The 14,533-nt window shown below is 30.6% G+C and overlaps 2 long non-coding RNA genes across 2 annotated transcripts; both read left to right on the top strand.

The window, feature by feature from the left end:
* The first annotated feature begins 458 nt into the window (after nucleotides 1–458).
* Nucleotides 459–3,579, top strand: LOC126744018 (uncharacterized). Its single transcript, XR_007663040.1, has 3 exons — nucleotides 459–645; nucleotides 2,887–3,307; nucleotides 3,387–3,579. It is a non-coding gene; the product is annotated as an uncharacterized LOC126744018 (long non-coding RNA).
* An 892-nt stretch (nucleotides 3,580–4,471) lies between these two features.
* Nucleotides 4,472–14,079, top strand: LOC126744019 (uncharacterized). The gene is made up of 3 exons (XR_007663041.1): nucleotides 4,472–4,848; nucleotides 12,337–13,147; nucleotides 13,454–14,079. It is a non-coding gene; the product is annotated as an uncharacterized LOC126744019 (long non-coding RNA).
* Nucleotides 14,080–14,533: the final 454 nt, after the last annotated feature.

Consider the following 14,533-nt stretch of genomic DNA (forward strand, 5'->3'; position numbering starts at 1 on the left):
ACTCGATAAAAACAGAAAAAAAAATTTAATAAATTAATTTTATAAACTGGAAAGTTTTTTTATATTTTCTGGTCTTTGGTTCTGGTTTTTGGTTTTCATCTTTTGATTTGGACACATTTTGTTTTTCTTTTCTCTCTATAATTTTTTTTTAGTTTGGCGGCATGGATTGTATTATTTTAGACTTTTCGGTAATTATTTAATGAAATGTTTGAAAACTTAAATACCGCATTTTTTACATGATCTGACATAAGAATTCCACAGTCACATGTTATTTCAGGATTGATATCTGAATTATCGAAAATAATTCTAACAGCAAGCTTGGTGAGGTCGGCTCTCTGAGATGAGCATTTTAAATAATTTTCTCCATATCTGTCCGATATTAGAGATTTAAAGATATTAAAAGTTATTATTAATACTTCCTAATGCCTTCCTACCGAGCGCATACCTAATGCCGGGCTGCATAGAGGTAAGTAACACGCGGCATCGCCATTCGGGAGGCCGTTCGCATTTTTGAATGTAACACGCGGGCTGGCCAATTTACTGGCGATATCGAGTGCTACTTTGCATTAGACTTTTTACAGCGAAAAATGGCTGATTCAACATGGAAAATGCACAGTCATTATTTGTCTTCGTGATTTTACAAAGGTAGCATATTTTATTGTATTGTCTGATTTTATTAATCATGGATTTGTCGTGCTTACCAGATGGGTATTGTTATTTAGAACAAAATAATTTGTTGCGTTGCAGGTTAAAGAATAAAGAAGAAATAGATGTACGTAGCATTAATAATAATTAAGTTTACTCTTACGACTTAAGAATTAGACTTATTGTTGTCCCATACATATTTGAGTTGTCCTTGTCGGCTCTTTGTCGGACTAATTTGCCGACAAAGAAAGGTTTGATAATTATTGAGTCGTCATTGATTTTGTCGTTCTAGGCATTATTTTAATACCCATTTAATCAAGGAGTTTTTAGACTTGTTTACGATTTATGTCATTTAGTTTAAATGGTTCAAGCAACATAGATCCCAGGGCCTTCTTTTATATTTTCTCATCGTTCATAACGTTTTTGTGCCACTGCGAAATTGAAATATTTAGGAAATATTTCTATATGGTGTTTATTAAAAACATTTTGGAAATGCATACGGGTTGTCCCATAATTAAATAATTTGACAGTCGGCTCTATATAAAAAAATATTAATATTAAGTCAAATTTTCCTAGTCGAAATGTCAACTACCACAAAGATACCGAGTGATTAAGCTAATTTAAATTTTGTTTACACATTATGTAATTATTTATTAATTTTAATGATGACAATTGAAACGCCTCCTTCATTGGCATGATTTAATGTCTTTAAACGAATTTATAATTGCCATTTTCACACCAGAGGTGGAAGAAAAATTTCTGAAAGTAATAAGAAAAAGCGGGAACATAGATCTAAAAACATTAATTGTCGTGCGCAGTTAATTATTATAATTAAAAAAGAAATAAAAAAAATTTCTCGATCTCGTGCTAAAAACGTTGATGAACTAGCCAACGAATGGCCCTGTATTATTGAATTCAGGAATAACCATAGCCATTTTATAGATAGTATTGCTGCGTTAAGTCAAAGACGCATCAAAACTGAAACAAAAAATGAAATATTAACATATTTTGAGAGAGGTCATTCGGTAGCATCTGCATACTACACATATAATTTTGATAAAATGGAACAATATGGTGACGATTTTAGCATAATGTCTGCAGATAGAGCAAAATTTCCCACCAAAAATTATTTCAAGTACTTATGGAAAGTTAATTTCGCAAATAAATTTGGCCCTAGAAATAAAAATTAAATGCTTTCATTTTTAAAACAAAATCTAACAAATTCTGATGTACCCCATAAAAATGATAAATTAGGCGAACATTATATAGTTGCATTATGTACGCCAATTATGCAAAGAGTTGATTGTTGTTCCGATTGGTGGACTTCCTTTGGGTTGTCTTGTTTCAACGTCCGAGAAAACAGAACTCTTTCATTTAGGAGTCAAGAATTTATTGGAAATAATAACCTATAAATTAGCACCTAACATTATTATTACAGATGATGATTTGAAGGAAAGAAATGTGCTTAAAGAGTTTTTTCCGAATTCAAAACTGCTATTATCCACTTTTCATGTGCTCAAAGCAGTTTGGAAATGGCTTTTAAGCGCGCATAATGGCGTCGAAAAAGACCACCGCCAAACCTTATATAATATGTTCAAGGCAATTTTAATGTCATCCAAAGAAGAAGATGTACAAGAAAATATTAAAGTCTTTATAAAATCTTCCCAAAATTATTCAAAATTTAATAAATATATTGAAAACTATTTGGCGCGAAAGGAGTTATGGTGTCTTTTTTACGGCAAAAATCTCATGACTCGGGGCACTAATACGAACAATGTTGAAATAATGTTTCGGCTGTTTAAAGATATACCTCTTGAAAGAACAAAGGCCTATAGTCTTACCCAACTAGTAGATTTTATAACGATTAGCATTAGTAGGTATTATATACAAAGGATATTAGATGTCATAATGGGAAAACTTGATCGAACAAAAATGTTAAAGTTATTGCCAGATTGCAAGGATGTAAATAAAGAAAACATTACTGAAGTAGTACCTGGCAACTTTCAATATTTAGTTAAAAGTAATTCTGATTCCACTCTAAGTTATTTTGTGGATATGAGTATCGGCATCTGTTCATGTCCGTTTGGCAACTCGGGAAAGATCTGTAAACATCAATCGGCAATCATCGATGTACTTAAACTTGAATCTGCATATAATACACTAACCCTTTGAAGCAAAGAAATATTATATAATATAGCTACGGGAAATGACGCACCACCAATTTTTTTTGTTCTTTGTTAGAAGAACCTTGTCTGGAAAAGCCTCAGGCTGAACATCTACCATACATTGGGCTCTTAGATACTTCTGAAGCTGCACCAAGCAATCAACAAACACATAGAATCTACTACTAAAAGTGTTATGGATATTGAGGATGGTTTTGATGCAAGAGAAACAGGGGAGAAATTAAAAGAATTTATTGATCAATTCAAAAACACACTACTAAAGAATTTGGAAGACGATCCACAACACTTTCAACCGGCTATAGAAGCATTAATGAAAAATTACCACTCGAATGCAAAAACACCACTTCAACTATTAAGTTTATTGCATACTTCTTTTAAAAACACAATATATAAGCCAAGTCATCCACCAACAACTAGAAAGGGAAAAAAAATATCAGTGCAGCCTACAGCCATAGCAAGAAGACATTCGAAATATTCAGGTATGGCTACAGTGGGTATGGCTATTAAAAATCTCAGAAATATGTTATGAGGTATTATACTAATTCTTATTTTCTTTAGGAAAAAGAAGATTCCAAGGAGGTAAAGGTAAATGGGGAAAGAAAAAGCCAGTTGCACCACATTCGCTTGGCAAATGTGTCGAAAACAATAAAGGACTAGGTGACAGAAAAATAGCGAATTAACTATTTCCTTTTTTATGATTATTATTACACATTTAATTTCATTTTGTTAATAAACTTTTTTTTTAAACGGTTATCCTTTTTTTTACCGACTTTTCTAAAAGCGATAAAAGAAACTAAATTTTATAGTGGTCCTAAGTGGTATTATTTATATATATATATATATATATATATATATATATATATATATAATATGTGGTTAAATAATATATATATTATTTAACCCACATAAATTCGTCTTACAATACTGAGCTTATAACTAACTTATTCTACAGAAAACAATTGAATTTATAATATAAAAATGATGATTCTGCTCCTGACTAAGCTGCTTCTTATCGGCGACTTCTTGGAGTTCGCAAAAGGCGTGGAGTTGCCGTGGAACTAAAGCAACAGACGCCTACTCGTTGTAATTTGAGAATTGTGAAATGTCTTCAATTGAAAATTGAAGACATCACTATTTTTCTCATATAACATATATATATTTTTTTTTTTTTAAATGGACTCCATTTGGCTTGAGCAGCATTTTAATTAAGCGCGAAAATAAATATCTCTAATATTACAATCTAAGTTAAAAAAAAAACTCTCTTTCTCTGGTTTTTTTATCCGTATAAATCAATTACTTAGATATCTCTATTCTTATAAGTTCAGCCGCAAATAATAAATGCATCAAATAAGGTCAATAGGGTACATAAACTAGTAGTTTTATTATTTGATATTTTTTAATTCTTGTGACATGAAAAATAGCGTTAAATATTTTATTAACCATTTTTCTAAGCTTATTCCAATACAATTTATATTATTGTGAGAAATGTTTACAACTTCTGCGCAATGGCGAAAGGTACTCAATGGCGATGCCAGGTGTTACTTACCTTCATGCTGCCAGCCCGCGTGTTACATTGACAAACACGAACGGCCTCCCGAATGGCGATGCCGCGTGTTACTTACCTCCATGCTGCCGGGCTGGGCGAGGAAGTCAAGTCGTTCGGGCAATAGACGTTCGACGTGACGTAGCTGCTGGAGAGTGGGATGATGTTTCTGGCTTTCTATATTACGGTGGCTTCGCTCTTCGCTTCATCCACATCGACACAGAACGTGTGCGAGAACGCGATACATTACGAAATAAGAAAAACCATACGTAGCAAGGGAGGCAAGCCTCCTCCAGCGGTCAAAAATCCAACGGGCCGTGCACTCGATTTGGCGCCGACAAACGCCGTTTTCATCACGCGAAATAAGATTAACCTGATTTTGTCGATTTATCGATTTAATTGTGCGGCCGGATTTCCCTCTGTGTCCCTCTATTTCCCCCTACCAAACACTCTATAGTGTTTGGTACTTAATTTAAGGTATTTATCGTGTTTAATAATTTATTATTATATGTATTTGAGTGATGCAAGGTAAGATATTTTTATTTAATGGCTTCTTTTATTAATCATCATATCATTTCTAATGTTTTTTTGCTGAAAAATGGACAAATTAAATGAAATCAAACAAGCTGAAGATTTAATAGACTGGCTGCTATTAAACAATTTTAGTTCATTAAGCTTTGATGCCAAATATTATGTTATTAAGACTTTGGGCAGGCCTCAGTCCCATTTAATTTCATTGCGATCTGCAGACAATCGACAAAAATCGCGGGTTTAATTTGACTTGGTACAGCAAATATGATTGGTTGACCGGATCGGTTAAAAGAGAAAAGCTTTTTTGCTGGGCTTGTCTGTTATTTTCTGTCCAAGCTAAATATTCTACGTAGTCGAAAACTGGATTTTCTGATTTAAAAACTTTGCCTCGGTCCATTGAAAGACATTTAAAATCAAAGGAGCACATTTCTTCGTCTTGTAAATTAAGGCTTTTTGGAAAACAAAATATTGCTTCTGCTTTAGATAATGCTCAAAAAGAAGCCATTATTTCTTTTAACAATCAAGTACGTGAAAACCGGTCAAATTTAAAGCGGCTTGTTGACATTACTCTTTATTAACCTTCACAAGAACTAGCTTTTCGCGGACATGATGAGACCGAAGAGTCGATTAATCGTGGCAACTATAAAGAAGTTTGTGGGGTAAAAACGATTCAAAATTTGACGAATTTTTAAAAGGTAATGTTTTTTCGGGCACATCAAAAACGATTCAAAATGAAATCATTGAAAGTTTGTCACATGTCGTCGATGAGCATATTTTCCAAGAAATTCAAGCAGTCCCTTTTTTTGCATGGGAAATAGACGAGACTACAGATATTACTTGTAATTCAAAAATTAAAAAGATAATTACTTTATTCATAAAATGGACTTTTAAATGACGAAGACAATTTTTATTTCTTAAGAAAAGTCCAGTTCAGAGATCTATTAGAATCTTTGATGTGTCGCGAATAGTCCGTGTGCCGGTATTGCTTGTATTGTCACATGGCATGCATGTTTAAATCGCAAAATTTTATGTGAAAAGAGTCATAAAGTAATATTTTAAGTGATATTTAATCATTCCATTAAATAAATAAAAATATTTAATTTTTTTTTTAATTTATACATTTGATTTGTAAAATTTGACTACAGACGCCCACGTACTATTTTGGTAGACATCTGGACGGCTATTCTGTAAACGCGTGAAACAACATTCACACGAGAAGTGGGCGGAGCTCACTCGAAAATTACTAAAAGTTTATTCTGTAAACAGGGGAGCGCTCACATCGTGCGAGAAATGCGTGATCAAACTTCTACTGCTAAATTGTGAGGGAGAAGGATATCCTAATCTAACTTCCGAGATAGGTGATGAAAATCCAAAAAAAAAATAGCGTTGTTTTGTTTGGTTTGAAGGTTCTGATTATAAAAAAATCCCTCCGATTATTATTATTGTGTATAATAATAACCATAATATGGATTTTGCTTTTATGTATGGATTATTTATGGATTTTTTGCCTTTATGTTTTTCTTTAAATCTTGCCAAGACTAAAAATGAAAGGTATATTCAAAACTGTTTTTATTTACCCTAATGTTTTACCTACTTTTCGCCATTGCTTCCAAGTTTTACAGGATGCCCCAGGGAATGCATTTAGCGTTACAGTGATGTTTTCCTACAAGTTTTGGGCGTCTTTCTTTGTAAAACTATTTGAAAATAGTCCACTTTGTAGCTGGGGGTGTTTTTTCATCCACTCAGTTAGAATTTTTTTTTGTCCATTGGTCATGGGGGTCGATCGATTACACTCTGCCATTTTAATACCACATACTACTATCTAATTTCTAATTTATTAAAGTGGTAACACTAACACAGACAATTATTAATGTCTTTTAATCCGTTGTACAAAAAAAATAAATAATAAATACCCGGCATCCGGTACGGTACGTGAAATGTCAAAATCCTTGTCAGGTCAGCGGCGCGTCGAACGTATGAGCGCGCGTATTCTATTGGTCGAGAATCTGGCAACGCTGTAAGAATTACATGATCGTGATGATCGTTCACCATACGGTCACTGCTATTACAGAATACTAATTTTTATACCTAGGGAGAGGAACGTGATGTGAGATCCCTCCTCTCAGGAGGAAGTGTCACTTCCTCCAAAATTACAGAATAGCCGCCCTGACCTCAGTCCCAGCCACTCACTCAAGCGTAAAAAGTTGCACAAGTCCGGCCTTAAAATTTATTTGAATTTTATTATTCGGGATTTTTGGGCTTAGTTTTATAAAGCTAGAAATTCAGGATAGTTGATAGCAAGATAATAGTTAATTTAAAGATAAGATTTAAGTACGTAAAATCAGTTTAACCAAAAATTGTAATTTAATAATTACCATCAGTGGGGGTGTTTATAATAAGTGATGAGAGAATAGATGGTACAAATTACTTAGGCCCATTTATTCTGTGAATTAAGTCATTAGAGATTTACTTTTTGTCACAAAAAGGTAAAATCTTTTTATTTGTCTTCAAATTTTATATATTTCTTTTTTTGGGTATTGAGATTTATTTTAATTTGGTGGTTATTATTAACGGGGATTTTGGCTGCCACATTCAATGCCCTTTATTATTGTTTTTATTTAATTTATACATATTATGATATACTATTATAATAACTTACTCATGAAAACCCCATCTCTATATTTAGTACTAACATCTTTTGATAAAAAGTAATTTTGTAGTCAGAAAAGTGGAAGTATGTTTTTTAAAATAAAGTTTTACATTAAAAACCATCTAGCTGTCTATATCTTATGCGTGTAAAAGACACAAATTTTACTTATAAAAAAACACATAGTTTGCATCCTGAATGTAATATTTATTAATTTGTTTGCCTCATATTTAGTTATATAATAGGAGAGATTAGATGAAATTAAAAAAAAAAAATAAATGCTTATACTAAAAACTAAAAATCTTATACAAAACACTACATTTAAAGTACCTATACTGGATCCTAAAATTACAGTAAGGATACTAGGAGGTACTTTTATAAATGTAACCACTACATTTCTTGTATTCGGCTGTACGTCAGATTTGACAAAGCCTTATAACAAATTGTTTGCTGGCGGCTGGGGTCTGGTCTTACCTGAACCGAAAATTTGGTAATTTTGCAATTACATTTAATTGAATAATTCAAGATTCGCTTATTAAAATTTTTTGAAACTTTGCACGAGGGTTTGCCAGATTGGTCTCTTCAAAAAGTTATCTTAAATTTTTTCTGTAAAATGTACAGGGAAGCCAATAATTGACTCCCTTAAAATTTACATGGGATTTCCTATGTTCCGCTCGCGTATTTACATACTATACTACAGCACAGAGCTCCATAGAACTTGGCGGCTCTGCACTGCAGTATAATATGTAGTTGAGAAATGCGCTAATTTATCACTACATACCATACTACGGTACAGAGCATTAGAATGAAAAATGTTTTATGTGATTTGTTTGGTGCTGTAAAATTGGTAGTAACACATTTAATTATTGTGTAATTATTTATGTTGTTATTATTATTATTGAATTTTGTTTTTTTTGCTTGCGATTTCGATATACAAGATAGAGGGTGTTTAAATATTTAATGCATATGATGCGACTGGAAAATTTGAAAACAAATACCTAATATTGTGAAGGTATGTTGTATTTTACAAATTTTAATAGTAGCTTGTAGGATTTTTGAAGGTACGTGAATATAACTTTTAAATACGTACGCGTAAAACGTAATTTCTTTAGTTCATTCCTAAATTTGGTTTAATTTTAATATATCGGTTTCGCTTCAGAAAGTACAGAGTTATATTTTTTATCATTAATCTGCTTGTATGAATAATAAATTGGGGTAAACTTTTCTGAAATAGCGAAAAATGCCCTTATGTTGGTAAAAATATTCAAAGTAGCCACACATTGAACCACCAAATTATAATAGCGCATAAGTTGATTTATGTTATTCTGCAATTCACATGAATTAAAAACGAAATTAAAAACTCAAAACAACAAAAAATAGTGATGAATTTCGTTTTAATTCATTCATTCGTTTTAATTCACTATTCTTCTAAAGTTTGCTTAGGGCCAGTTAGCTTTAAGTAGGGCCAAACAAGTCTTCCGACTAAATTGGTACTCGCGGCGTAAATTTAGCTTACTCTGTGGGAAATAGATCGACTATTGAGTATAAATATCATCTGTTAACAAGTGGTTTGCTGTTATTATTATTGCTTAGATTTTTTTAGTCTTTATTGTATCACTACGTCCACTATTGTTTTATATTCAAACTAAAATGCTTTTTGAAGACTTCTGTAAGGACTTTGATTCTAGAAAAATATGTTTATACATACATTTAGTAAGTTCAACAAGCATTATTTTATTATAATATAGCTTTATATTATTTTGGCAAAAACAGGCAGTTAATTTAATTTTAAAGACAATAGATAATATGTTTTCGAAGACGTTAAGGCTCCAAGGTCACTAAATAAACTTGTGCCCTACAATTGTCGAAACGCAATATATCACTAAATATTTCAACTTTTTCTTTTAAGATAGGTACTATTGAATTTAATCTTGAATGAATACTAGGTATCATCTTTTTTATTTTTTTTTATATAAAATAAATCTAATAAAATATTGAATGATTTCTTACAGCTTTTTCTTACTGATTAACAGTGATGTTCGTAGAAACTCCTTAAGTTTGGTTATATTGTCTATAGATAGGTAACATGTGCAATCAAGTAGATAATATTAGGTAGATGAGTAAAAGAAAAAGAAAATTAATAATCTGTGTATTCCTATACATTCTGTCTCATTAACCATTTACTTTCACTACCATTTCTAATCCGCAAAATCTTGAGGTTTTGCTTTCATATTTTAAGCAAAAGTAATTGCTTTATTTTTATTCATTAGGTCCTTTAAATATCAAATCTAAACTAAATAGGTAGCACCTTATTAAAATCTAACAATTTATATGTACTTACACATACTTTGAATTAGATACATACTTTGTATTCATATACATAAAAATAAAAAACCTAACTTGGAAACAAAGCACTATCGAAATTCTAAAACCCAAAATACAACACACCTGCAGAACATTGTTTTTAAATTTTAAAGTAGCATTGTATTCATTAAATATTTTAACATGCCTCATCTTGTATATTATCTTGTATATTATAAAATCATCAACAAAAATGAAACAAAAACCAATAATATTAATAACATAAATAATTACACATTTATTCACTCTGTTACTACCAATTTCACAGCACCAAACAAATCACATAAAAACATTTTTCTTTCTAATGCTCTGTAGCGTAGTATATTATGTAGTGATACATAAGCGCATTTCTCAACTACATATTATACTGCGGTGCAGAGCCGCTGAGTTTTATGGTGATCTGTGCTGTAGTATAGTATGTAAATACGCGTTCCGCTCGGCTACGTACCACCCGGTATAAGTATATGTGTTTATAGTTTTTTTATGTAAGTTTTAGGCAAATATTTGAAAAAACATTACCTATCTCATAAGTTTCTTGCAGTTTTTTCTTACGAGTATTAATCGAAACTGTGGATTCTAAATGAATATTTTAGCATAAAATAATTAATTTTCTTTTCAAATCAGTCATATACATGTCTTTGCAGCATTTATAAAATAAAACTTTTAATATATGGTACGTTTATATAACAGAATAACTAATTAAATCCATTGTGTTTTCACTTACCAAAATTACTTCTCTAAATTACTTTTTTACCTAGGTATAAAAGTTATTTAAAAAAATAGGTACTTATTTCAAAAAGATTAATAGCATTTATATATTTAAGATTAAAATTAAAGTACAATACTACAATATTTTATAAATTTTGTTTTCCATTTATTTATTTTTTCTAAATATACAATACCCTATTGTTTAAGTTGGGCTTTTCCCTTTAATATGTCGACATATAGAAAACTTAAAAAAATAATAGTTATTTGTATAACAAAAGGGAGCAAAGTGCATAATTTCCTTGCGTGGAAGTTTGATCCAGCAAAAGCATCCACTGTAAGGAAAAGACACTGCTCCTACAGTATTCATATAATTTTTTCTACTCTTATTTTATTAATAAGCACAATTTAATGTAAAAAATTAATTTTATGAAAAATAATAAGCAAGATATACTCAAATTAAAAAATTCAATTAGGCAGGGAAATAAAATTAAAAATTTTCTTATAAGGTAGTAGAAAAATAAATTTTTCAAAAATAAACTACAGTAATTTTAAATAATATCCAAAATCAAATAAATCCATGTCCGCCCAAAGAAATTTTTCAAAATATTTATTCAAAAAAAAAAAAAAAATCAATTTCCATTCCATTGGATCGTTCAACCAAACTGCATTTTGATACTACATTAGGGTATTATGTATAAAATTAATAATTCAATTTTCTTGTTTGCATCCTTTATTTATATTTAATTTATTTAAAGAATCAATAATTATTATTATTCCAGAAACGCTATTTTTAATTTTAAATAAATTATTATTCCATTAATTCTTATTTATTTACTTATTATTAATTTTTATAAAATTAATAATAAGTAAATAAATTAGATTTATTATATTATTAATATAAATAGATTTTATTATTTAACTTTATTAATTCTTTATTTACTTAATTCTTATTAGTTTTAGTAGGAGAGTACATGATGGTTTTTTAAGACCCCCATAAAAAATAATCTAATGGAGTCAAGTCCGGTGAGCTATTTGATCCATCTATTTGGATATTGTTGATGCAAATAATTTCGAATATTTTAAGTGCAATGCGGTGGAGCACCATCATAAATGAACCACATATCTTGCTGAAGTTGTAATGGCAATTCTTCTAATAAACCTAGCAGCGTATTTTCTAAATATTTTAAGTAATTCACACAGATGAGTTACTTTAGTGGCATTGGGATTTTCATCATCGTAAACATGTTCATTATGAAAATTAGATAATTCTCGTAAAGCATGCTATATCTGCAAAAAAAATTTAAATTTTAATGTAAATGTGTCTGTTTTCAATAACAAATTGACAGATGCCCAATCCCAAAATCCGTAGGCAAAAGGTTTTGTACCTTTTGGATGTGGCACGGATAAAGCTGCTATTCTTTCAATGTTCTTTAAAACATATTTTTAAATGCTCCTACTTCTAAACCTAACCCTCTGGTGCTTAATGTAGGATCTTTATAGATTCTTTCCAAAATTTGTTCGTCTATCTGAGGAGTTCTTATCATATGGTGCCGTCCATAATTGAAAGTCACATGAGTAACACTACCTGTTTCGCGAAGGCGGCTCTGAATTTCAGCAGGTGTTTGGTGATTTGGTATACGCCGACTTAGAAATCTTTACTCATATACTCTAACACTTTCCCGGCCATTACCTTAAAATACTTTTTCTTATTTTTGCAGTAGCAAATTCTCACTGAAACACTTAAGGCTCCGCTACCTCCTAATCCTTTCTGGTAGCTGCTGCGGGGCAGCAGTGAGGGGCGAGGAAGAAATGAATTTATGGCGGCCGGTATAGCAGAGACATTCTTAAAACGGCAAACATTATATTCCAGGGCTGGTTTAGTATGAAGGCCTTAAAAGCTTGGGTGAATTGCGAAACACTAAAAAGCTTCTGCTCCACGAAATTTAGATGGCGCTAAGAATGCAAAACTACTTAAACTACCGCTTTTACCGAGGGTGTACGGACTGTAAAGCATCAAATTATATCATATAAAATGCGGCCATTTTTTATAGTTCCTTAGCCTGCGCATGCTTTTTTTTACTTCTGCCGAAAAACTAACTTTCATTAATCAAATTTTCCAAAACATCTTAACAAAATTGATCGATTCTCATATTTAGTATAAAATGTTTCCAGTTGTTTAGTTCAGAGCTTTGTGTGTCAGCTGTCATTAGTTTTCATTTGGATGTGCCAACGCTGACCTGGGATACAGGAAATTTCTAAAAAAGCAGTTAATTATATTGTTGTAAAAGAACTGAGATATAAATAGTGAAAACTTTGATTTGAAGATAGGACATTGGACATTGCATGTGCATAAATAGTTATTGCAATAAACCTTTTTTGTAAAAATGATAAGTACAAATATAAACAATAGTAATAAACAATTCTATGCATGTCAAAATTGTTTAACTACACATTCATTCAAGCCGAATTCAAAGAGGGGTCTTAAACCAGATACCATACCTTCAGATAACCTCCCAGGCTTAATACAAGGTAAGTTAGTGGTCTTCGTAACAAGTGAACCCACCAGAGGTGTAAGCTTAAGCTTAATTTAATGATAAACTGCTTGGGTTAAACTAAGCTATTTAATCAATATTTTGGTTTTTTTCATATTAAAAAAATATAATACTTAACTGAGTAATGTGTCTCTTAGACTGACATCACTGTTATGTGGCTAAATGATATTTTGTATGAGAGTTTTGAAATCAATAAAACAATATCTCTTTATTTTTTTGAGTTCAAGATTTATATATATATACATATATACATTCCATTTAAAAATTTCTTTTTTCATATCAGGATTCTAAAGAACTGACCACTTTTAATCACATAGAGTAGCAGCTGACAACAGAATATGCTGATGGCTTGAAAGTGAAAAACTGCACTCAGATCTTTAGGAATACCATAGAATCCTAGATGGATAATATGGCAAAATGGGGTAAGTTTTTTTTTTGAATGATTTTAAAAATTAATACTTCAAATTGTACTTTCTGTTTCTATATATTCCAAGTAAATTAGCCATTCAAGCTCAATAGGAAGGAGCAGAATTCATCTTGTTCCTATATAGACTTTTTGACGGCCTCAATATCAAAACATACTCAAAATGTAACGCCAAACTAGAGAGAAAACAAATAAGAGAACAGCAATTTCAACAGTTTCAATGCATGAGCAATATTTGATCCTATACAAATCTTGGAGTCTAAAATTTTCAAAGGCAAATAGAAAAATGATAACTTATGTAAACTTTACTTTTAACCTATTTACTTATTGCCTCTTTTATTACTAATTTGTTGATAATTATTCAATTTATAATATAATCGAAGAAACACGACTCTGTGCATTTGACCTTTATACATTTACCATAATCTTCTGTAACACTTTATAAATTCTACACTTCAACACTTCATACACTTTGCTCTGTTCTTTCTGCTGCTGTAATTTTTCCTTATTGCCTCTTTCATTTGTAATTTAATGACAGTTATTTATATTATAATATTTACTATAGGAATTACTTCTGCATTGCGTAGGGAGTAATTCTTTGGTGAACTAATTTTTTTTTAACCTTTATACATTTACCATAACCTTTTGTAACACTGTATAAATTATACTTTAACATTTTTGTTTTTCATACAACAAAGTACCTAAAAATTGTAAGTTTATACATTGTGAAATTTGCATCAATTTTTAATTTTATTTAATGTTAACAGTTTTTTATTTTATACTTACTAATATAATTTTTTATTGTATAACTTGCGAATTGTTTGCTATAATCTCTGTTTATAATATAGTAATACATTTGGTGAATATTTTTTGTTTTAAATCCAGATACATTTTAAGTGCACAGTATAATAAAGCGAAATTGAAATTCGGCGCCATAAT

Source organism: Anthonomus grandis, chromosome 13 (genome assembly GCF_022605725.1).
Source record: "Anthonomus grandis grandis chromosome 13, icAntGran1.3, whole genome shotgun sequence".
Lineage (NCBI taxonomy): Eukaryota > Metazoa > Arthropoda > Insecta > Coleoptera > Curculionidae > Anthonomus > Anthonomus grandis.